The 22686-nt window shown below is 42.4% G+C and overlaps 1 protein-coding gene across 13 annotated transcripts in view; it reads left to right on the forward strand.

Moving 5' to 3' along the window:
• Positions 1 to 22686, forward strand: part of MEF2C (myocyte enhancer factor 2C) — a 370333-nt gene that overhangs the window by 26906 nt on the left and 320741 nt on the right. For all 13 annotated transcript variants that reach the window (XM_075325112.1, XM_075325114.1, XM_075325110.1 and 10 more), the window contains exon 2: positions 15830 to 15912. The gene's annotated coding sequence lies outside the window, so the exon portion shown is untranslated. The remainder of the gene's footprint in view (positions 1 to 15829; positions 15913 to 22686) is intronic.

The raw sequence follows: 22686 nt of genomic DNA on the forward strand, positions 1-22686 counted from the left end.
TAAAGAGAACCTGTCATCAGAAATTTAGTTTATAAAGTGGTACCTTTCAGTTTGAAAATCTTATTAATGGTACACGGGGGCGGGCTGTCTGTTGTCCGTTACTGCCCCTCCTGCCGCGTTAGGCCGTCCCCCAACGCTCAATTACATACCTCAGGACGCCGCCCAGTGCGTCCGATGTCTCACGCATGCGCCGTGCCACTGTAGCAGGACTGTGCACAGTGGGACCGCTGGTGACGTTGCACAGGCACGAGATTATGGGCGGCGCTGTGATTTTCATCAGCTAGCTCCCGCCCATAATCTCGTGCCCGCGCTTTCCCTTCTGCCTCCACCGTTCTGCGCATGCCCTGGCCAGATGACCCAACGTCACTTCTTTCCCATCTAGCCCTGGAGCAGGAAATAGATGGCAGGAGCGGAGCAGGACACCACCGAGTTTTTGTACTTCCATAACTTTCAGCGACTTACCTTGATAGTTTCAAGACAGTCCATAGACTTTAAATGTGCTTGCAATCCATGTATTACTCTGCCATGATTGTTCTAAATCTGCTCTGAGAAGTAAGCAGGTTGCACAAAAATGTAAAACTGCAGGAATGGGGAGCCAGCTGTCAGACACAGCCAGACTCCCCATAGAGAAGGCAGAGATGGTTCACTACTATCACTGCCTTCTTCATTGCTATATACGGAGCACTGAAAGCTCTTCCACCTCTCGACCCAGTAATCTTGTGATAACTGGGATCCTGAAGAGGGACCTAGATAATTTAGGTAGAGCACTTAAGGGGACTAATTCGCCCAGCAACTAGGGCTAGTATAGCAACCTCATTTCCAGGGGAAAACAGATGTAAACAAATACTTTATTACCTTACAAGAGGAACAATTAGTGAAATAAATGAAGACAAAATAATAAAATATAAAAGAAAGACCCTGCCCAAGTGGTTATTTCTGGCTCCGCCCCATCAAGAAAAAAAAATGTGTCATATAAATAAAAATAATTGTTATTAAAAAGGGAACAAAATTCAAAATATATTTTAGTAGTGCTTTGTGGTCATAAAAAAAGACAAATGTGTAAAACAGACATGCATTTCCTTTTTTTAGTTTCAAAGATTTCCCCAATATTGGCAAATAGAAAGGAATATAAAAGTGACATAAAAATAAAGCCACATATGTGAAGGTAAAAAGAAGGAAAAATCACCTGAATATATAAATGAGAAAACGTTTTGAAGGTCTTAGACCCACATATACAAAAAAAAAGCAGAAAATGTGTGTGGACATGAGCTGGAGAAAATGTTTTGGTCTTCAACTAGTTAATACTGATTATCAATGAAGCTCTTAGCAATAGGACCCCAATGCTTCAACAATGATGGTCAATGAATCGATCAACGACTGAACCTCAGATAACTCCTTTAGACTCTGTTCACATGCTGCGGCCGTGTTGTGATAATTTTGCCACAGCCGCAATATGTAAGTGCAGCCTATGGCTGTTTTTCACACATCAGTTTTTTGGTATCTGTGCAATCCTATATTTTTAAAAACAGATTACAGAGCAAATGGAGAGACATGTCATACCTCAGTGTTGCAGATCATACTCACCAATGTAAGTAGATGACCCAATGATATAAAATGGATAGCAAACAGCTATTAATGGTTATTGGGTAGGAGACGCTTTGTATTTTTTTTTCCTAAGTGAAAAGTAGTGATGAGCGAGCACTAAAATGCTTGAGTGCTCGCTACTCAAATTGAGCAGGTTGAATGCTTGGACAGGTGTGACTCAAGTACCGAGCATAATGGAAATCAATCAGAAACTAGAGCATTTTTCTGGAAAATCTCTTTCTGGGCACGCGAGTATTGAAATCGGATGAGTGCAATGCGAGAAAATTTCGCATTGCACTCTGACCAATGTTAGTCAATGAGGGAGAGCAGTTGGTCAGCTTTTCTCGCTTCCAGATTCTGGAGGCGAAAAAAAGTGGCAGCATGCTGTGATTTTCTGCTAGAGCCGTATCACTCAAGTGAATAGGTGCGAGAGATACATCGGACTGCACTCGGATGTTATCCCAGTGCAGTGCGATTTATTCACAGGCCAACAATGGAGGCCATGGGGGGATTAACCCACCCCTCTGCTCCGCAACGCCCGCTCTCACTTTCACAGCTGTAACCTGATCGCAAGATCTGGTTACAGTCGCATGACCCTCGGCTCACGCTCGCAGCAGAGCCTGAGTCGGAGGTCATTAGCATATTGCATCCAATGCTTTCGCATCAGATGCCATACACTCATGTGAGTCCAGTCTCTCTCTCAGGATAGTGAGTTGAGCATGTCTAGCACCTGCAAGATACCCAATTGTGTATCAAGCATTTCGAGCATTGTGATGCTCAATCGAATATCAAGCAGTGCCGAGCACTCTCGCTCCTCACTAGAGATGAGCAAACTTGAAGTTCTGTGTTTGTTCCAAACCGAGACATTTAAAAAATCAGAGTTTGGTTTGGAGTTTGGGTGCTATATGTATACAAACCACACTGAGCATCGCTGTGCTCAGGTAAACTCAGTACTCACAATGCTCAGCCCAGTGCAAGCTGCTTTCAGTGTTTGAATGTCTCGCAATGGGGGTAATAACAGCATTATCAGATGTAGTGTGCACCAAACAAAAGAATTGTAAAAATCCCACCTACACTTCCCCGGACGTGATCTGTTTATGGCTGGCTGCATGTGGGCGGAGAACCAACCTGCCCAATTGCCCAATTAGTGACTTCCATTGGGGTTCAGGTCCCAAACCAAACTTTATCTAAAGTCTGGCTAAACCCGCTGAACCGGACTTCTACTTGTTCACTCATCTCTACTCATCACTAGTGAAAAACAGATGCAACAATGATTTTAAAAATTGACATACATCAAAAATGTGTGCAGCACAGAAAAAAAAATGGACAATTTTTATGTATGAAGAAATCAAGATATAATAAACCAGCCTAATACCCAATTTTCTTCTGCCATTTAGTCAGGGCTGAGCTTCAGGAGACTAAACTATAATGTGAGACAATCCATACATCAGAACACAAAACGTAGAGAGCACAATGCTTTTACCATATACAGGGATGATTTATACCTCATATTTTAGAGTTTAGTAGAGACAAGTTGAAGATTAATATAAGAAAACACAGATGTCTGAATTATTGTGCGCAGGGAAATGTATCTGTATTAATGATATACATGGTTTAACCCTGATCTCCACCCTTAACACTGTAATGGAAGAAATGACCCGGGAGTTGATAGATACTGTTGAAAGTCACTTTTACCCTGCCAGGATCTTACTAAAAATATGTTCTCTAAATAATTGACAGTTAACATCTATTAACATATCATGAGTGACTTTAGCGTCTGCGAGAGGTATGTTATTTCATTTATACTGTCATATGTCTGCTTTCGAACTAATAAAATTGGTGAGCTTCATTTTTTTTACTCTCATGTAACGTTTCCCATGCCTGTCTTCCGGGCAAGATCTATACATGAGGACACTGCCATGACCTTTGCTGACCCGTTCCCAAGCATTTCTCTTGACTTCCCGATTCGTTCCCAGGCATTTCTTCTGACACAGTTTTCTGTAAAGTTTTGTATTTAATCTTTGCTATCTTGAATCTTTTCCTCAAGAGCCTTCTTTCTTGTTTAATTCTACCATCGGCAAACCTTTTCCCCTTGTCCACGGCCAGTGTTATAATGGTGCTGGCAGGCCTCACTTGCTTTTACCGCATTACTAATCTCAATCCTAAATAATGTAACAGATCTTGGATAACATTGCTCCTGTTGTGTAATAGAAAATACTGGGAGAATGGAAATAATAGAAATATATTCATTATGATAAGATATTTCACATTGGGTAGGTTTATATGAATTTTAAATATTTCTAATACTGTATCTATGCTCATGTCTAATACAGTGGTGTGAAAAAGTGTTTGCCCCCTTTCTAATTTGTTATTCTTTTGCATGTCTATCACACTTAAATGTTTCAGATCACCAAACAAATTGAAATATTAGCCAAAGATAACACAAGCAAACACAAAATGCAGTTTATAATGGAAGGTCTTATTATTTAAGGGAAAAAGAAATCCAAACCTACAGAACCCTATGTGCAAAAGTGATAGCATCCCTTGTTTAAAGCATAAAGTAACTGAGGTTTCCTAGCCACACCCAGGCCTGATTACTGTCACACCTGTTCTCAATCAAGAATCACTTAAATGGGACCTTCCTGACAAAGTGAAGTAGAACAAAAGATCCTCAAAAACTAGACATCATGTCATGATCCAAAGGAAATCAGGAGCAAATGAGAAACAAGAGTAAACCATCTAAGGAGCAAAACAAGTTTTGGAAACAGTATCAGAGTCTAAATTGGAGGCCCCATGAAGATATGTTAGACTAAAGTTGGCTAAACCCACCAATATTGGCAAGACAGACCATCAGACAGTTTGAATTTTAACTTAACACTTTGTTATTCAGGAGAGAACCCAAAAAGTGTATCTGCTCTCCTTTGAAAACCTCTTTAACTATTCAGCCATATGGGAGAAACAGAAAATATAACTGATGACCATATGTGCTCTCATCCATCAGGTATTGGATGTGTAAAGGGCCTTAAAATGGTATTCTCAAGTTAAGCTATAAAATTGCTTTAATATCTTAGATAATCTGAAAATAAGCGGCTTTTTAATTGACTTGCTTTTACTCTCTGCTCTCATTCTCCCCTAATGAGACCTTTTATCTTTCATAGCGTACAGCTGGTTTTATGGAGCTCAGACATTAGTGCTTGTCAAGACCCTGGCTAAATGAGTGCAGTAGTTACATTCTAGGAGAGAAGTTAACTCCTAACATACTATCCACCATTCTTCAGTCCACTGATTCACTGCTCAACTCCTTCTCCCGCCATCTGAGCTCCTGACAAACTATTCTGATCAATCCTGTCACAATCATCTTACACCCAGCATCAAGGCTTTGGCTATCCCAAACTGTGTGCTTGTTCAAATACTCTGCTATTGCTATGTGTAAATATAGTGATAATGGTGTGGACTCCAGAACAAAAACACTGACAGTTGAATATGTTATAGCAGAACTTGTGCTGAGCTTTAGGCTATGTTCCGACATTGCAATTTTGCAGTGTTTTTTTGCATGTTTTTTTCATTAATTTTAAGCAAATCCATGGTAATAAAATGCAGCTTTTTACAGTACCAGCACAACCTATTTGATTCCAGAAATCTCATGCACACACACAGACTGTACGGGGAGACTGACAGATTAGGAAAAGGTAGTAAATCTCCCAATTTCCAGTCCAGGTCTACCGTGCAGTAATGGTAAACTGCTGCTTGCAACCTGAAGGTCAGGTGGATAATACAGAGCTAGGGGGCTCCAAAATAAAACCTGACTTGAGTTAAAAGTCACTCGGATCAGGATAACTGTGGACTCTGTTATCTCTACAGGGCCCACACACACCAAGACCAGGACTCCTCCTGTTAGCAGCACAGAGAGTACTGGTAAGTACTGTCCGTGCACGTAGGGGGCACAACTGGACAGTTGGCGCAGTATACGCAGCCCAGTTAACGCCACTGGATTGCTATGGCAGAACTGGAATGGTAGGAGAGGAAGTGGGAAACCTAGACCTGACTGTGCCTCACCGCAAATCATGGCATGACAGGAAACAGACTCCTAGCCCTACCTACTGCTTCCAGTACAATGGCTCTAGCCTCAATGTGGCACTCATGCTCTTTAGAGGTTACAGAGCTATGCCTGTGTGCATGTGTGAAGACTGTGCACCGGGATGCGCTCTCCAGCACCTTTTAATAACCACCCCAAACACCCTGTCACACAAGGTGGTGCCTCCAGAGGCCAATAGTGTAGTGCCACATCCTCAGTGACGTCACCAGCAGCCTATCCGGAACTGCCACATCACTGATGATACAAGAGCAGCACTGCCCCAAACACCCTACCAGTCATCATGTGATGACCAATGATGAGATTCCAGGTCATAGGGGCGGGTCTCCGCGAGGCAGTCCGGAGTGGCCACATAATCAGGACACCTGTCGCTGACCGGCCTATCAGGTCCTGCCACCTCACGGACATGCCCAGTGAAGACCTCACTGGACTTAGCCTCAGATGATGCATTAAGTGCCTGAGCAAGCTCAGTAGCCTGAACAGACAGCCTCAGAAATAAGACTATCAGGCTGAGCCTGCTCAGTTGGCACAACACAGGATTTGGACACAGCGAAAAAGGCCAAGCACCTGGGCAAAGAGGCTTTTCTCATTAAGTATGTGAGCATGGTGAGTAGCCTGAACTGAGGACAGCCTCAGAAATGGAATTAACAGGCTGAGTATGCTCACCAGGCGAAACACTGGACTTAAGGGGGCATTACACTCAGCGACATCGCTAGCGATGTCGCTCGTGAAAGCACCTGCCCCCGTCATTTGTGCATCACAAGCAAATCGCTGCCCGTGGTACACAATATCGCTAGGCCCCGTCACACGTACTTACCTGCCTAACGACGTCACTGTGGCCGGCGAACTGCCTCTTTTCTAAGTGGTGGTTTGTATGGCGTCACAGCGACGTCACACGGCAGCCATCTAGTTGAAGCAGAGGGGCAGAGAGCAGCCGCAGGAAAGTGATGCTCACCTCGTTGCCGGAGGATGCAGGTACAGTGTTGTTCGTCGTTCCTGGGGTGTCACACGTAACGATTTATGCTGCCTCAGGAATGACAAACAACCTGCGTCCAGAACCATCAACAATATTTGGGATTTGAATGATGTGTCAACGATCAATGATTAAGTGAGTATTAGTGATCGTTAGCGGTCGTTCGTATGTGTCACACGCAACGACGTCGCTAACGAGTACGGATGTGCGTCACGAACTCCGTGACCCCTAATGACATCTCGTTAGCGATGTAGTTGCGTGTAATGGGGCCTTTAGGCTCGGGCTGGGGCAAAAAAAGCACGGGCATGCATGCATTTTTTTTATTCAGCTTTTTCCTGCCAAGAGACAAAGGTACATATTTTTGAGGCAGAAATGTCTACAGCACATACTGAACGTGTGCCCATACTCTAAGGGTGGAGGTAAAACTAAGGCAAAAACTCCATATTGTGGCAGTATATATAGTGGTACTTCAGTTTTTGTTGATGTCGGTTATCATGGGTTTTGTTTTTTGTCGATTTTTCCTTTGAAACTTTGACTTGGTTTTCGTTGGTTGCCTCAATTTTTGTTATTTTTTTGTCAGCATGCCCACGTGACCACACTGCTAATTTGCGACATCAAAGGGGGACACATTCTCTTGCTCTGTGTGGCGTTGTGTATCACCTCGCGCGTCAGTTTCAATATGTATGTAAGATATTGTATTTATTCTTTACATTAGTCTTTCAAATTCATTTTATACTAATTTCTTATTGTTTTTAGTTTCAAACACTATCATTATTCTGTGTTTTTGGTCTGTATCTTGGAGTGTCTAAAACAAATTAATTTGATTTACATTGATTCCTATGGAAATAACTGCCTCGGTTTTCATCGGTTCTGGATTTCACAGATTGTTTTTGGACGGATTATTGACGAAACTGGTATCACCGTATATATATTATATATTAGCCACCTCTATGTAAACAAAAAATAAAAACAGATTATTAATACTCTCTCACAAGATATCGATGCAGTATACAACTGTGTGCGGCCACACAGTGGTTGGGACGTGAACTGCAACCTGTCAACAAGGTTTTTGTTACCACCTTATGATACTGCTTTTTATGGAAAACTGGAGTATTTAACCTGTGCAGCATATCTATATCTATCTCTCGCACATATTTATATATATATATATATATATATATATATATATACCTTACTATATGTACTATATACACTGTGAGGGTATGTGCGCACGTTGCTTTTTACCTGCTTTTTACCTGCTTTTTTGCTGCTTTTTCTTCTGCGCTGTTTAATGCCAAAATGGATGTGTTCTTCCATTCAAGCAAAGTCTATGGGAATTTGGGTTTCTTGTTCACACTATGTTGTTCAAAATGCTGCCTTTTTGTGGCAGAACTTTGGTCAAAAACTCAGCTTTTCAAAGAAGCAACATGTCAATTGTTTTTGCCATTTGGGTTTTGCACTGCAAAGCTGAGTTTTTGACCGAAGTTCTGCCACAAAAAGGCAGCATTTTGAACAACATAGTGTGAACAAGAAACCCAAATTCCCATAGACTTTGCTTGAATAGAAGAACACATCCATTTTGGCATTAAACAGCGCAGAAGAAAAAGCAGCAAAAAAGCAGGTAAAAAGCAGGTAAAAAGCAACGTGCGCACATACCCTTAGACAGTTCTAACCATATAATTCTTCCTCTTTCTCTTATTCTTTTAAATGAAGCATCTCTTCTGTTGTTCAATTAAAAAAAAAAAAAGAAAAGAAACATATATTGGAGCGTGACAGAAAAAAAAACCCCTTTGCATCAAGAGAACCATATGTTCAAAATGATGATTGTCAGCTGGGCCTTTTTCCATCACCCCTGTGATGCCACACTGGCATGAACGATATTGTAGCAGTTTGTGCTTTCATAGCTCGGCTTCAAAACCATCCGTCAGCTTTCTAGTGGTTGCAGGGTTGGGTCATGCAGGGACAATATAGAAAGCAGCTGCATAGGGGATCCCCGCTGTTTGACAGTCACCATGTCTTTAAAACAGCGGTCTTAGTACATCACAGCTCAAGTACTACGAAATGCTCCTAGAATTACAGTATAATAATAGTATCCCTTATTCTACAGCTTTTTGCAATCATGAGTAACTAAATGTAATGCACAAAAGTTACTAAGGATAAAAAAACTACATCATCCAAACATAGACTACAAATGTCCTACTGATACCTAATTCTGCCAAGTATAGCTGAGTAACCAGAGGTCTGTGCACAGTCCAATATTGTGATACATTGGGCAATGTAAACTCATCTGTTAGACAGACAGACAGACAGACAGACAAATAGATAGATAGATAGATAGATAGATAGACAACTAGACAGATAGAGAGCTAGATAGATAGATAGATAATGATATAGATGAGATAGATAGATAGATAGATAGATAGATAGATAGATAGATAGATAGATAGATAGATAGATAGATAGATGAGGTAGATAGATAGATATTGATAGATGATATAGAGATAGATAGATGGATAGATAGATAGATAGATAGATAGATAGATAGATAGAGGGATAGATAGATAATGATAGATAGATAATGATAGATAGATAGATAGATAGATAGATAGATAGATAGATAGATAGATATTGATAGATGATATAGAGATACATAGATAGATAGATAGATGAGGTAGACAGATACATAGATATATAATAGATAATGATAGATAGATAGATAGATAGATAGATAATGATAGATAGATAGATAGATAGATAGATAATGATAGATAGATAGATATTGATAGATGATATAGAGATACATTGATAAATAGATAGATGAGGTAGACAGATACATAGATAGATAGATAGATAGATAATAGCTAGATAGATTGATAGATAATGATAGATAGATAGATAGATAAATGATACATAGATAGATAGATATAGCTCTAGAGTGAGAGTGGTAGCTAAATATAGATGATAGGTAAATATTGATTGAGATAGACAGATAGAGATACATAGAGATAGACAGAAAAAGATATACAATATATAGACAGATCGACCAAGATGTGGCACAGTTTTATCTCTTACTTTTACAAGTAACGTACAGGATATAAAGCTTATAATTGTATAGTGTAATTCAATATAACTTAAAGGGAATCTGTTAGTAGGATCATCCCTCTAAGCAGTCCATATGGCCATGTAGGGCATAGAAAGCTGAATAAAATAATACCTTGATATCTGCGATCTGATGTTTTATTCCAGAGAAATCCTCATTTTTCTTATATGGAATTAAGCAGTTTAGATCTATGGACCGGGCAGTGATCTCTCTGACATTCTGCCTCCAGAGCTTATTTGACATAAAAGCTGGCATTACCAGTGTGATATGTGATGGCCACTCTCTGCTCTCACTATGTGTGATTATAACTGACTCTCTCTTTCAAGCCACACATTCAAGCCCTCTCCACTTCCTGCCACCTCCAACTCAAAAACATTTCCTGGATCCGTGCATTCCTTTCCCAAAAAGCTGCAAAAACCCTAGTTCATGCCCTTATTATCTCCCGCCTGGATTATTGCAACCTCCTGCTCTACGGCCTCCCTTCTAACAGTCTTGCACCCCTACAATCTATTCTAAACTATGCAGCCCCACTAATCCACCTCTCCCCACTACTCCCCGACCTCTCCTCTCTGCCAATCCCTTCACTGGCTTCAGATTGCCAAACGACTCCAGTTCAAAACCCTAACCATGACCTACAAAGCCATCCACAACCTGTCTCCTCCATACATCTTTGACCTAGCCTCCCGGTACTTACCTGCACATAACCTTTGATCCTCACAAGATCTCCTTCTCTATTCCCCTCTCATTTCCTCTTCCCACCATCGCATCCAAGATTTCTCCCGTGCCTCCCCCATACTCTGGAATGCTCTGCCACAACATATCAGACTCTCGCCCATCTTGACAAGCTTCAAAGGAATCTGAAGACCCCCATCTCCTCTGACAAGCCTACAACCTGCCGTCACCTACTGTATCCTCACCCATCCCTTGTAGACTGTGAGCCCTTGAGGGCAGAGACCTCCGTCCTCCTGTACTTGTCTGTGCCTTGTATTGTTTATGATTATTGTACTTGTCCCTATTTTGTATACTCCTTTCACATATAAAGCACTATGGAATAAATGGCGCTATAATAATAAATGATAATAATTATAAAAATAATAATCTGCAGGTTCCTCTCAGCTTCAGTCTCCATCTCACAGGTAGTGTTGCCATTTTGTTGCAATACAGCAGAGCTGTGAGAGCTGCAGCTCATACATAAGAAGAAGAATCAACTGCACTTACATGAAGACTTTGGAATTATTAAAGGCTGTCTTTTACTGGTGTACATTAAATTACTATAGTGTTTGGTATATGATCATAAAGCGTTGAATCCGCTAAACACTATTTCCATTCCACCAATAGGACAGGGCAGCCCTTTAAAAAAGACTCAGAATGGGTGAAACCACCACTGTTTGTTGCTTTCTGTTCACCTACCCAACACTACGGTGATTTATTATGCACCAACAGCATTTAATAATTCCCCAATCTTGATATAGGTGCGGTGGATTCCTCCTCTTTTAGTTACATGTCTCACACTGGTAACTCCCCTTTCATTTAAAATATTCTTTGGAGACAGATTCTCCTGCAGATCTGTGTCTGGCCCATAGCCTGGAGCAGATTATTTACATATTCATATTAAGAAAAACGTGAATTTCTCTGGAATAAGACATCAGATTGCAGATATCAAGGTATCACTTTATTTAGATTCCCATTAGGAGGGTTGATCCTACTGACAGATTCCCTTTAAAGAGAACCTGTCATCTACTCACCCATGGGGCAGTCCGGTCTGATGAGCGTCCCTGGTCTTGACTTGGCGCCTCCTCTCTTCTTGTGATCACCATCCTCTTTCCCTGCTTCGTGCAGATGATGCGTTCTACATCATCCACACAGTGCTCTCCATTGCACACATGCACACTTCTCTCTGCCCTGCTGAGCGCTAATCAAAGTACTGTAGTGCACATGCTCGGGCGTTCTTTGACCTTTACATTACAGTACTTTCCTCTGCCCGCAGGAGAGCAGATAGAAGTGTGCATGTGTAGGAGCGCAATGGAGGACACCGTGCAGATGACGTAGAACGAGTCATCCACACAAAGAAAGATGGAGGATGGGTATCACAAGAATAGAGGAGATGTCGAATCAAGATCTGCGATGCCCATCGGACCAGACCGGATCTGGCCACCCCACAGGTGAGTAAGTGATAGGCTCCCTTTAGTAACACAGCAATTACTTACAGTGAATACGTACAGTAAGTGTTGCATGTGATTTAGATATAAAAGTACCCAAGTATGTGATACATGATAAAAAAGTGTACCTTACTGTGTTATACATTATTACATACATTACTATATACAAAGAGAACTAATTATAGAATAAACACTAATTGAACATGACTTTGACCAGGAATAATTGATGTTGCCAGAGAACTACTATATCTCCATTAATTGTTTTTCCAAGAGCTCGCTGGCTGTACCGTTTAGCAATAATAGCATTTTGCCCTTATCCGAGACGCTGCTGGCTGGTCTATCCAGCTAGCGTCCTCCACTTCATTCTTTAGCGCTTCAGTAACTGTTGTCACAAAGCTTCCAAATCTCTTGGACTTAGGTGGGCTTTGCACACTATGACATCGCAGGTGCGATGTCGGTGGGGTCAAATTGAAAGTGACGCACATCCGGCATCGCATGCGACATCGTAGTGTGTAAGGCCTAGATGATACGATTAACGAGCGCAAAATCGTCGTAATCATATCATCGGTGCAGCGTCGGCGTAATCCATAATTACTCTGACGCGACGGTCCGATGTTGTTCCTCGCTCCTGCGGCAGCACACATCGCTGTGTGTGAAGTCGTAGGAGTGAGGAACATCTCCTACTGGCGTCACCGCGGCTTCCGTAGGATATGCGGAAGGAAGGAGGTGGGCAGGATGTTTACATTCTGCTCATCTCCGCCCCTCCGCCACTATTGGCCGCCTGCCGTGTGACGTCGCTATGACGCCGCACGACCCGCCCCCTTAGGAAGGAGGCGGGTCGCCGGCCAGAGCGACGGTCGCAGGGCAGGTAAGTGCATGTGAAGCTGGTGTAGCGATAATTTTCGCTACGCCAGCTATCACACGATATCGTACCTGCGACGGGGGCGGGGACTATCGCGCGTGCAGCATCGGCTTGCGATGTCGTAATGTGCAAAGCCCGCCTAAGGCCCGTTTCACACGTCAGTGAAAAACACGGACGTATTTCACTGGCGTGTAAAACACGCACATGTCCCTGTGTGTGCCGAAAATCACGGCACACGTGGGTTGTCTAAGTGCAATCCGGGCTCCGTTCTCCGTGGCCCGTGATTGCACTTAGAAATCAACTCACCTGCGCCCGCTCCCGCTGTCCATGGTGCTGATCGCTCCCGCGGTGCAGCATCCGGCCGGCGGTGACCCCTGCAGGAGCTGCTTCCGGGTCGGCTGTGTCGCGCATAATGAATATGCGCGACAGTAATCAGCCGGCACAGAAGGAGCAAGCTGCACGGGCTGCAGAGGACATCGCTGGACGCCGGGTGAGTAAAAATGTTTATTATTTTAAATGCACGTTTTTTTCTGGCACGTGTTTCACGGACTACACCACTGCGTGGTCTGTGGGACATCAGTGATGCCAGAAAAAAATGGACATGTCTCCGTGCGGCAATCACAGACACGCGGGTACGCCGCACGGAGACACGTGCAGTGAAAAATCACTGACGTGTGAGCAGACCCATTCATTATAATGGGTCTGCGTATGTCAGTGATTCTGGTACGTTTAAAAAAAAGCACAAACGTACCAGAATCACTGACGTGTGAAAGGGGCCTAAGGATCATTTTGAACATGTCCAGTAAAGCATAGGAAGCACCAAATCTACAGTATTATTTTTCCTATGGGGAGGTTTGTATGACGTTAGGACAGGTGAGACACTGTATGTATCAATTAGTGGTGTGTACAATTGTGTACAATTAATGTTTATTCTTTAATTTTCAATGTATACAGTAATGTATATAATCATGTATACCAGTTTTGGATGCATCTTTTTATCATGCACCTCATAATTGAACACTCTTATAGTATATCTAGATCATGGGCTATATGTACATTTCCACTGAAATTATAGGGGTTGTCCGGTATAAATCCATAAGTCACTCTATGTGCACTGTGTGCTGTGAGGATTCTTCAGTGTCAGAGTCATGAATGGTACTCACTTGACTGACCGCAAGTATGATACATATGTGATGCCCTGGACTAGTCAGGTCGTCATAGGTAGTCCCATGCACACACACCCCCTCCCTAAAAAGGTGACAGCAGCCAAACTTCAAAACCCTTGTCACCACCCTCCAGGTTTGATGTCCACACCAGGGGGGTGGAGCCAGGTGGTTGGCTCCGCCCACCGAGGAGTTCACAGGCCTGGAGGCGGGAAAAACAGAGAGAGTAGTTCTAGGGAGTAGCTTGGACAGTGGAGGAGAGAAGTCGAGTTCAAGGGCAGACCTGTGACCAGCCTGGCACCAGGAGGGGTACTCAGACCCAGTACGAAGCCCAGAAACCACTAGGCTAAGTTGAATCAACTGATTGAGGACTGGACTTTAGGACCTTTCCCACACAAGACCCGACTGAAGACAACAGCCCAACCTTTTAGGGTAAAACCACCGCCAAGGCATAGAGACCCAAAGGGCCAGCGTCTGTGGGCAATCAAGGCTCTCCCGACACATAGCAAGCCGGGGAGCAGACTACCGTTGCTTAGGCATAGGAGTCAGAACATTTACATTAAGGAGGTGCAGGAAAAAGGTGGAAACCATCAACCTGTTAAGAGAGAAGCTGCAGCCAGCTGCGGGCCCCGTTCATCATCCTGTTTATTTTACCAGAGACTCCAGTGTGTTGTATCATAGTGAGTACACCAGTGCCTTTGGGCCGCGCACCGCGCTGCACCACACCGACACCCCAGCAAGCACCCCCTCCCCCACCTCAGTGCCTCCCTCGGGCCCCCGGGACCATCATTCCCCTACCCACAGAGGGGTCAACACCAAGCTGCGCAACACCGTCCCCGGGAGGCCTTGTCAACGACAGCGGTGGTGCCCATCCATTCACCACAACCCGTTGGTGGCGTCACGAACTTAAAAATCCCTTACAAACCACTGCAGCCCCGGCCGTGGACCTCCCCACCGGAGTCCCCGCATGTAGCGCCAACCCCCCCTTACTGAGCGATGTGACCCCCGGGTCAGTGAAGAGCTTGAGCTACCCACCGAACGAGCATGGATCCGAGCGGCTCGGCAGCCGGCCGAGCCTGCGGGGCGGTACACATACAGGCTCCCTGCCAGACTCGGACTAGATGGGCGCTGCCAGCTCAATCCTTTCGCATTCAGTGAGGCCGCACCCCTCTATTCAGATATACTGTAAGAGCTGGGGTGGTTATATCATTGGTGCAACCTATGCGGCCACACAGGGGCCCAAGAGGTAAGGGGGCCCATTACCACTTCCAAAGCACGTAGAATTGTACATTTTGATGACCTCTTGGGCTACAAAGGGTCCATATATTGTTCTTGCATAGGGGCCCTTTTCTGTCTGTGTCTGCCAGTATGTAAGAGTGTTCAGACTTATGGATTTAGACAGGACAACCCCTTTAATTAGTTACTGCATAGTTAGGTTTTATTGAATGCAAGTTTAAAAATCTGATCATGACACACCCAGCACCTCCGCCAATCATCTGTTTCTGGTGTTGCCACCGATCAGAACTACTCAGTTGTGGAGCTGCTCAAAACTGCTCTGTCAACTGCATAGTGACCGTGGCTGTGTACTACATATCTGCCTCCTATGGGAAACAATATAGGGTGGACCTGCAGTATACGGCCGCGACCACTATTCTATGGACGGAGCTGTGTATCTCTACCACTGAGCAGTTCCGGCCAGCGGCGGCACCATAAACAGCTGAGCAACAGGGGTGCCAGCGTGTCGCACCGCCGCCGATCAGACTAAGTCATCAGTGTTAAATTCCTGGACAGCCCCGCAAATCCTTTTACTTTGAAGAAGAAGAATTTTTCAATAACATTGTTCTTAAATGAAAAAAAAATAATGAGTAATATTTTCAAAAATTTTGATTTTGCAGGTGCCGAAAAAAGGAACTGTGAAGTAACTTCAATGCAACTGAAAAGCTTTAAACGCTTGAATTTGGAAACCGAGGTGTGAATGGTAAGTTTATCCGTTTATTTACACTATATAAGAAGCAGAACGGCTGCATATACTGTCACAATCAGGTAATGTATTAGCTTATGCAATATGATAGCATGGTAGCCACTGATCAAATAACTCAAATTATAGAATACCAAAATTTCCTGAAAACCAATAAATAATCCAGATACATTTTTTTGCTATAGTTACCAACAAATGTAGACGAAAATGTTTCAGGAGTAAACTACATTATATAGGAGAAACTCATTTTTAAATTTGCCATTTTGATGCCGATTTTGTTTTCCTTACAAAAATAAGATCTACAGAGAGGAGTAAAGATATTAATTAGAACTTGTACTTGGAGCCATCTCTAGTTTATTCCTTCTGATTCATCATTACAGTATGCAAAGGGTTAAAGTTATTCACATTTCAGCCTTTTATGGGTGAGACAATAAGGCTATGTGCACACTAGAAAGTGCCTTTTTCTTAAGAAAAATCCGGACCCTCTTAAAGAATCCCGCACCCGCGGTAAAAAAATACACCAAAACCGCAGCGAAATCCGCATGCGGTTTTACCGCGGTTTGCTGCAGTTTGACGCTAATTTACCTCGGATTTACCATTGATTTACCGTGGATTTTCCGCAAGTTGGTCCCTGCGGATTTTTCCCATTATCTATGGCAAAAAACGCAGGTACCTGCGGAAAAGAAGTGACATCCACATTAATTCCGCAGCAGAAAATCCGTGAGTATAAAAAAACCGCAGTGTGTGCACAGCAGTTTTTAAAACCCATAGGTTTTGCTGGGGAATTGACTGCAGCAAAGTTAGACACATTCTCTGCAGCAAATCCGTGGCAAGATCCGCGCTAAATCCACAGCGTGCGCGCAGGGCCTTACTCTATTCAAGCCCCAAGCACTGGATGTAGACTGAGCGGTAACTTGGAGCTTCTGTGCAGTTCCAGCTCTACACCAGGACCCTGACTATCACAGATATTTAACCCCTTCAACCCAAGCCTGATTTTCACCTTCATGATTGGGCCTTTTTTTGCAATTCTGACCAGTGTCACTTTATGAGGTTATAACTCTGGAACGCTTCAACGGATCCCGGTGATTCTGATTCTGTTTTTTTTGTGACATATTTCACTTCATGATAGTGGTAAACGTTAGTCGATATTTTTTGCATTTATGTGTTTGTAAAAATATCCGAAAATTTAGTGAAAAATCTGGAATTTGTGCAATTTTCAAACATTGAATTTTTAGCCAGAGGGTTATGTCACACAAAATAGGCAATAAATAACATTCCCCACATGTCTACTTTGCATTACCACCATTTATTAAACATTATTTTTTTGTTAGAAGGGTTCAAAGTTAATCAGCAATTTCTCATTTTCCCAACAAAATTTACAAAACCATTTTTTTAGAGACCACATCCCATTTGAAATTACTTTGTTGGGCCTAGGTGACAGAAAATACCCAAAAACAAAACCATTCTTAAAACTGCACCTCGCAAACTGCTCAAATCCACATTCAAAAAATGTATTAACCCTTTAAGGCTGCTTTACACCTTATGATATCACATACAATATCGTATGCGATTGTACCCACCCCCATCATATGTGCAGCACATTCAATTTGTTGACCGTGTCGCACAAACGATTAATTGCTGTCACACGTACTTACCTGTCCATACGACCTCGATGTGGGCGGCGAACATCCATTTCCTGGAGTGGGACAGACATTCGGCGTCACATCGACGTCACGCGGCAGCTGGCCAATAGAAGCGGAGGGGCGGAGATAAGCGGTATGTAAACATCCCGCCCACCTCCTTCCTTCCGCATTGCCGGCGGGAGCCGCGGGACGCAGGTAAGCTGCTGTTCATCGTTCCCGGGGTGTCACACACAGCGATATGTGCTACCCCGGGTACGATGAACAAGCTGACGTTCAACTTTTAGTAATTGAACGACGTGCATGCGATCAACGTTTTAACGTTTAATCGCAATCGCACGGAGGTATCACACGATACAATGTAACTAGCGATGCCGGATGTGCGTCACTTACGACGTGACCCCGCCAACACATCGTTAGATAAATTGTAGCGTGTAAAGCCTGCTTTAGGTGTTTCACATGACGTAAAGCAATGTTGAAGGAAAATAATTAAAATTTTACTTTTTCCCACAAAAATGTTACTTTAGCCAGAAAATTTTCATTTTCACAACTGTAACAAGAGAAAATGCACTATTCAATTTATTGTGCAATTTCACTTGAGTACGTAGATACCTCATACGTCGTGAAAATCTACTGTTTGAGCACACAACTGTGCTTGGAAGTAAAGGAGTACCATTTTAATTTTAGATAGCAAAATTGTCTGGAATAGATAATGGATGCCATGCCACGTTTCCAGAGCCCCTGATGTGCCAAAACAGTGGAGCTCCCCCACAAGTGACCCCATTTTAGAAACTAAACCCCTCAAGAAATTTATCTAGACTTTTGTTGAGCAAATTAAACCCCAAGGTGCTTTACAGAAATTTAAAATGTTGAGCCATGAAAATGAAAAAATATATTTTTAACCACAGAAGTGTTGCTTTATTTCCATTTTTTCATTTTTATTAGGATAACAAGAGATAATGGACCATATCATTTGTTGTGCAATTTCTCTTGAGTACACCAATATCCCATATGTGGTCAGAAACATTTTTTGAGGGACAGTACAAAGTGAAGAATGGAACGGGCACCATCAGAATTTGCTGGAATGGTTTGCTAGTGCCATGTCACATTGACAGAGCCCATGAGGCACCAGAACAGCAGAAACCCCATTTTACTAACTGTACCCCTCAACGAATTCATCCAGGGGTGCAGTTAGCGTATTGACACTACAGGTGTGTCACAAAATTTTATACTATTGGGTAGTGAAGAAAAAATAATTATATTTTTACCACTAGAATTTTGTTTTAACTCGAGATTTCCAATTTTCACAAGGAGAATCGGTAAAAAAGGCCATCTAATGTGTTACACAATTTTTCATGAATGTGGCCATATCTTATATGGAACCACAGTGCTTGAGAGGGAAGGATCACCATTTGATTTTATGTGCCAGAACATCAGAAGCCCTCTTAAGTGACTACATTCTGGAAATAACACTCCTCTGGGAAATAGTCTACAGTTGTCGTTACCAGTACATTGTTGTGCCTATACATTTTTCCCAGCTCCTGCTTTTGGAGACCTGCACCTCATAAATTAAGCAGGCTTTCCTCACTACAATAATGTCAAACACGTGGCTGCTAACTGCGGTTTAGGTACGTTGAGGGGCATTTTGCTGGATTTCTTTTTTAAGGGAGGGAGCCATAATGCTTTTCCAGAGACATTGTGCTACCAATAACATGGAAGCCCCCTATGTTTCTGTTAACAGATAATGGACATCAGTGGGGACTTTTTGTGGGTTGAGTTGAATGTTATTTAGTGACTAATTGGGGTACATAACATTTTGGATCAGTTCACGTTTATCCAGTGCTCTATGCTGAGCACTTGTATCAGGGTTTCCATTTACAACTCTAAAATACGTAATTTAGGCGATACCCCTGAAGGTTTAATTAACTATAATGAGGCAGCAAAGTTACTCTGGACTTCAATTGTCTACTGTTCATTGATGTCCATCTTTTCAAAAGGTGCACAAAACTGTTGATGACCGTACTTTTGTTCACGTCTAAAAAGATGGTCACTGCCAGATCACAGGCAAGACAGGAGTTTAAAAGTGACTCCCTCTGCCTTATTACAGTGAATTTTCATTGGAATTTTGTCAGAATCACATTTTTCAGAGATTTACACATTGTCCCCGATGTAAGAGCTCGTCGTAGAGCGCAGGATAAATATGAGCCACAGCATACTGCGATCTTTGGGAGGTGGAATAAACAAATCAACAGCAGTTGAAGAGTTGGCTTTATTTATTTTTTATTCCATTCACCTTGCGGTTTTATTCCTCAGGTCAGCACGATTACAGTGATACCAGGTTTATATAATTATTTTAGATTTGGCTGCTATCACACTAAAAAGACTTTTTACAAAATAAAGGAGTTTCATATCATCGAATCTTGAAGAGTTTTTTTTTATTTTTCTGCCGACAGAGTCATGTGAGGGCTTTTTTTGTGGGATGAGTTGGAGTTTTTATTGGTACCATTTTGGGCCACATAATATTTTTTGATCGGTTTCTATTCCACTTTTTGTGAAACAGAATCATGAAGAAATAGCAATTTAAAAGCTGGGGTTATTTTTGCTTTGTTTGTTTTTTTATACCACTCACTGTGTAATAAAATTGATAAGACAGCTTTTTTCTTCAGGTCAGTACAATTACAGCAATACCATATTTATATCGTTTTTTCAGGTTTTGCCACATATATACCATAAAAACCATTTATGTATTGCTGTACTATGAGAGCTAAAGCTTTTTTTCTTTTTTTGCTGATAGAGCAGTAGCTTGTTTTTTGTGGGACAAAATTACATTTTTACCTGTACATTTTTATTTATATATGACTTTTTGATTGCATTTTATTTCACTTTTTTGTCAGCTGTATGAAGAAAAGATGTCGTTTTTGCTACTTTTTTCTTTTACCGTGTTCACTGAAGGGGTTAACTAGTGTGACATTTTTATAGATCGGGTTGTTACAGACGCGGCAATACCAAATATATGTTCTTTTTTGTTTATTTTTTACATAAATATACATATTTATTGGAAGAATTGTTTTGAATTTCCTTGTTCTTTATTTCAGATTTTTTATATTTTTACAATATTTTAAAAAAATGTTCTTACTTTTTTCTTAGTCCCTTTATGGTACATTAACTTTTGCACTCTGATCACTCATATAATCTATTGCAATGCATGATCATTGCAATGGATTATATATCAGTGCGAACTGTCAGTGCACTCGCAGCACTGACAGTTCGCCTCTCACACCATGTATCTTGCATGGTGTGCGAGGCTTTCCATAGCTTGGTGACCTCGAAGTCATCATAACAACGACCCAGGGATACCATGGCAGCTTAAGAGAGGAATGCAATTCTCTCACTGGCTCCTAAATCCTGTGATCGCTATTGATCATAGCATTTAGGGGGTTAAACAGCCCAAAAAGGTATCGGCACTGCTCTTGGTAGTGAGAGCTAGGTTTCAGCTTTAACATAAGCCAGAGACTCGTAGAGTATGTCCTTGGCCATTAAGGCACTGACGCCCAGGACATAACCAGTACATCCAATGTCAGTAAGAGGTTAATGGCACTGCATTTGTCATATTGACTAAAGGGACATTTTGGAACCATCTGGACTTAACAGCCTAGAACTTTGGGAATAAGAACCTACAACTTTACTGCATGCTGTTATATACAGTACCGGTTAAAAGGTACTTTATAGAGGTAAGTAATGAAATTCCAATTACCTGCAACCACCACAAGAGGGAGCACGACAGCCTATACACACTGTACATTTAGACTGAGGGAAGCCAAAACGTGATCGAATAAGTAAATAAGGTGTAAATAAAAAAAGTGTTAAGCAAAATACAATATGTGTTAAAAAGTATATTCTTCAAAGTACTCGCTGTGGAGACACGGGGCTCAGTGGGTGCTCTCGTCCACTAAAACCCACCGCCTTTAGAAAGACAGCGTGGCTCAGGGCTCATCCCAACTGAACGCCGGCCTCCTTAACCGTGGGCGTAACACTACTCCGACAACACAGGGTGAGGGAACCACAATAATTAGACTTTATTGGATCCCCAAACAACGGAACATAACACATAACCAGCAAAACACAAATGTAACAGGCAACAGAGTCTCACCCTTCCGCTGGCTCACCAGGGATTTAGAATGTCCATGCCTCACAGGTTCCAGGGCTATTTACTCCAATCCAGCAGCACCCCGCTTTTGGCGGGCACCCACTGAGAAAGGAATAATGCCAGATTTAGGAAGCTGTCTGAGGTCTGCAAAGTCTGTAACAGGTGACTGAACTGTCCCAACCTGAGTGTCCTCCTTAGGTAGTCCTGGTAGGATGTTACAATCCTGGCAGCCGGAGTCGAAATCCCTAAGCTGTGGATATGGTCTCCAACCGGAACCGGAGTCCCTAGATTGAAGCCATAAGATATCCTGATCCTTTAGTCAGCTCCTAAGAGCTTAGACTGGATCCATCAGCATCCATCAACAACCCACTGGTGGCTTAAAGAAATCCCTTTTATAGCCACAGCCTTACACTTGGGCACACTGCATCCTCATCGATTGGTTGGACAAGATCGCCTCTCCCATTGGATGAATCTCAAGCTGCATGGACAATGTTCATCCAAATGATGTGCATAGAAAGACTGAAGATATCTACATGGAGTCTGCAAGTCACAGACTTGACAATGGCTACTAAGGTAATTACATTAGATTAGCAATACACAACTACATTACAATGAATGCTCCGAAGGGTCTGGTCCCAAACAACAATAGCTAAGCAAACATGAGTTACCACACAGTAGAACAATACGTCTGGCTGAATGTTAAGAAACTTTAACCCATGAGAGTCCATGTCGTCACACTCGCCTTTTACTCTGATGACAGCTATACACTCCCTTGACATTCTCTGAAGCAGCTTCATCAGGTAATCTCTTAGAATGGTTTTGTGGCTTTGCTGCCTTCAGTCTGAATCTACAATGTGCACGTTCCAATAACAACCCAATAAAGAAAGTAGCCAAAACCAACTAATTAAAATATGTAAATTTTATTAATACAAAAGATACAAGAAAATAGCAAGGTAGAGGGTAATGAAGAAAGTGCATATAGTACCT

Source organism: Anomaloglossus baeobatrachus, chromosome 1 (genome assembly GCF_048569485.1).
Source record: "Anomaloglossus baeobatrachus isolate aAnoBae1 chromosome 1, aAnoBae1.hap1, whole genome shotgun sequence".
Classification (NCBI taxonomy): Eukaryota; Metazoa; Chordata; class Amphibia; order Anura; family Aromobatidae; genus Anomaloglossus; species Anomaloglossus baeobatrachus.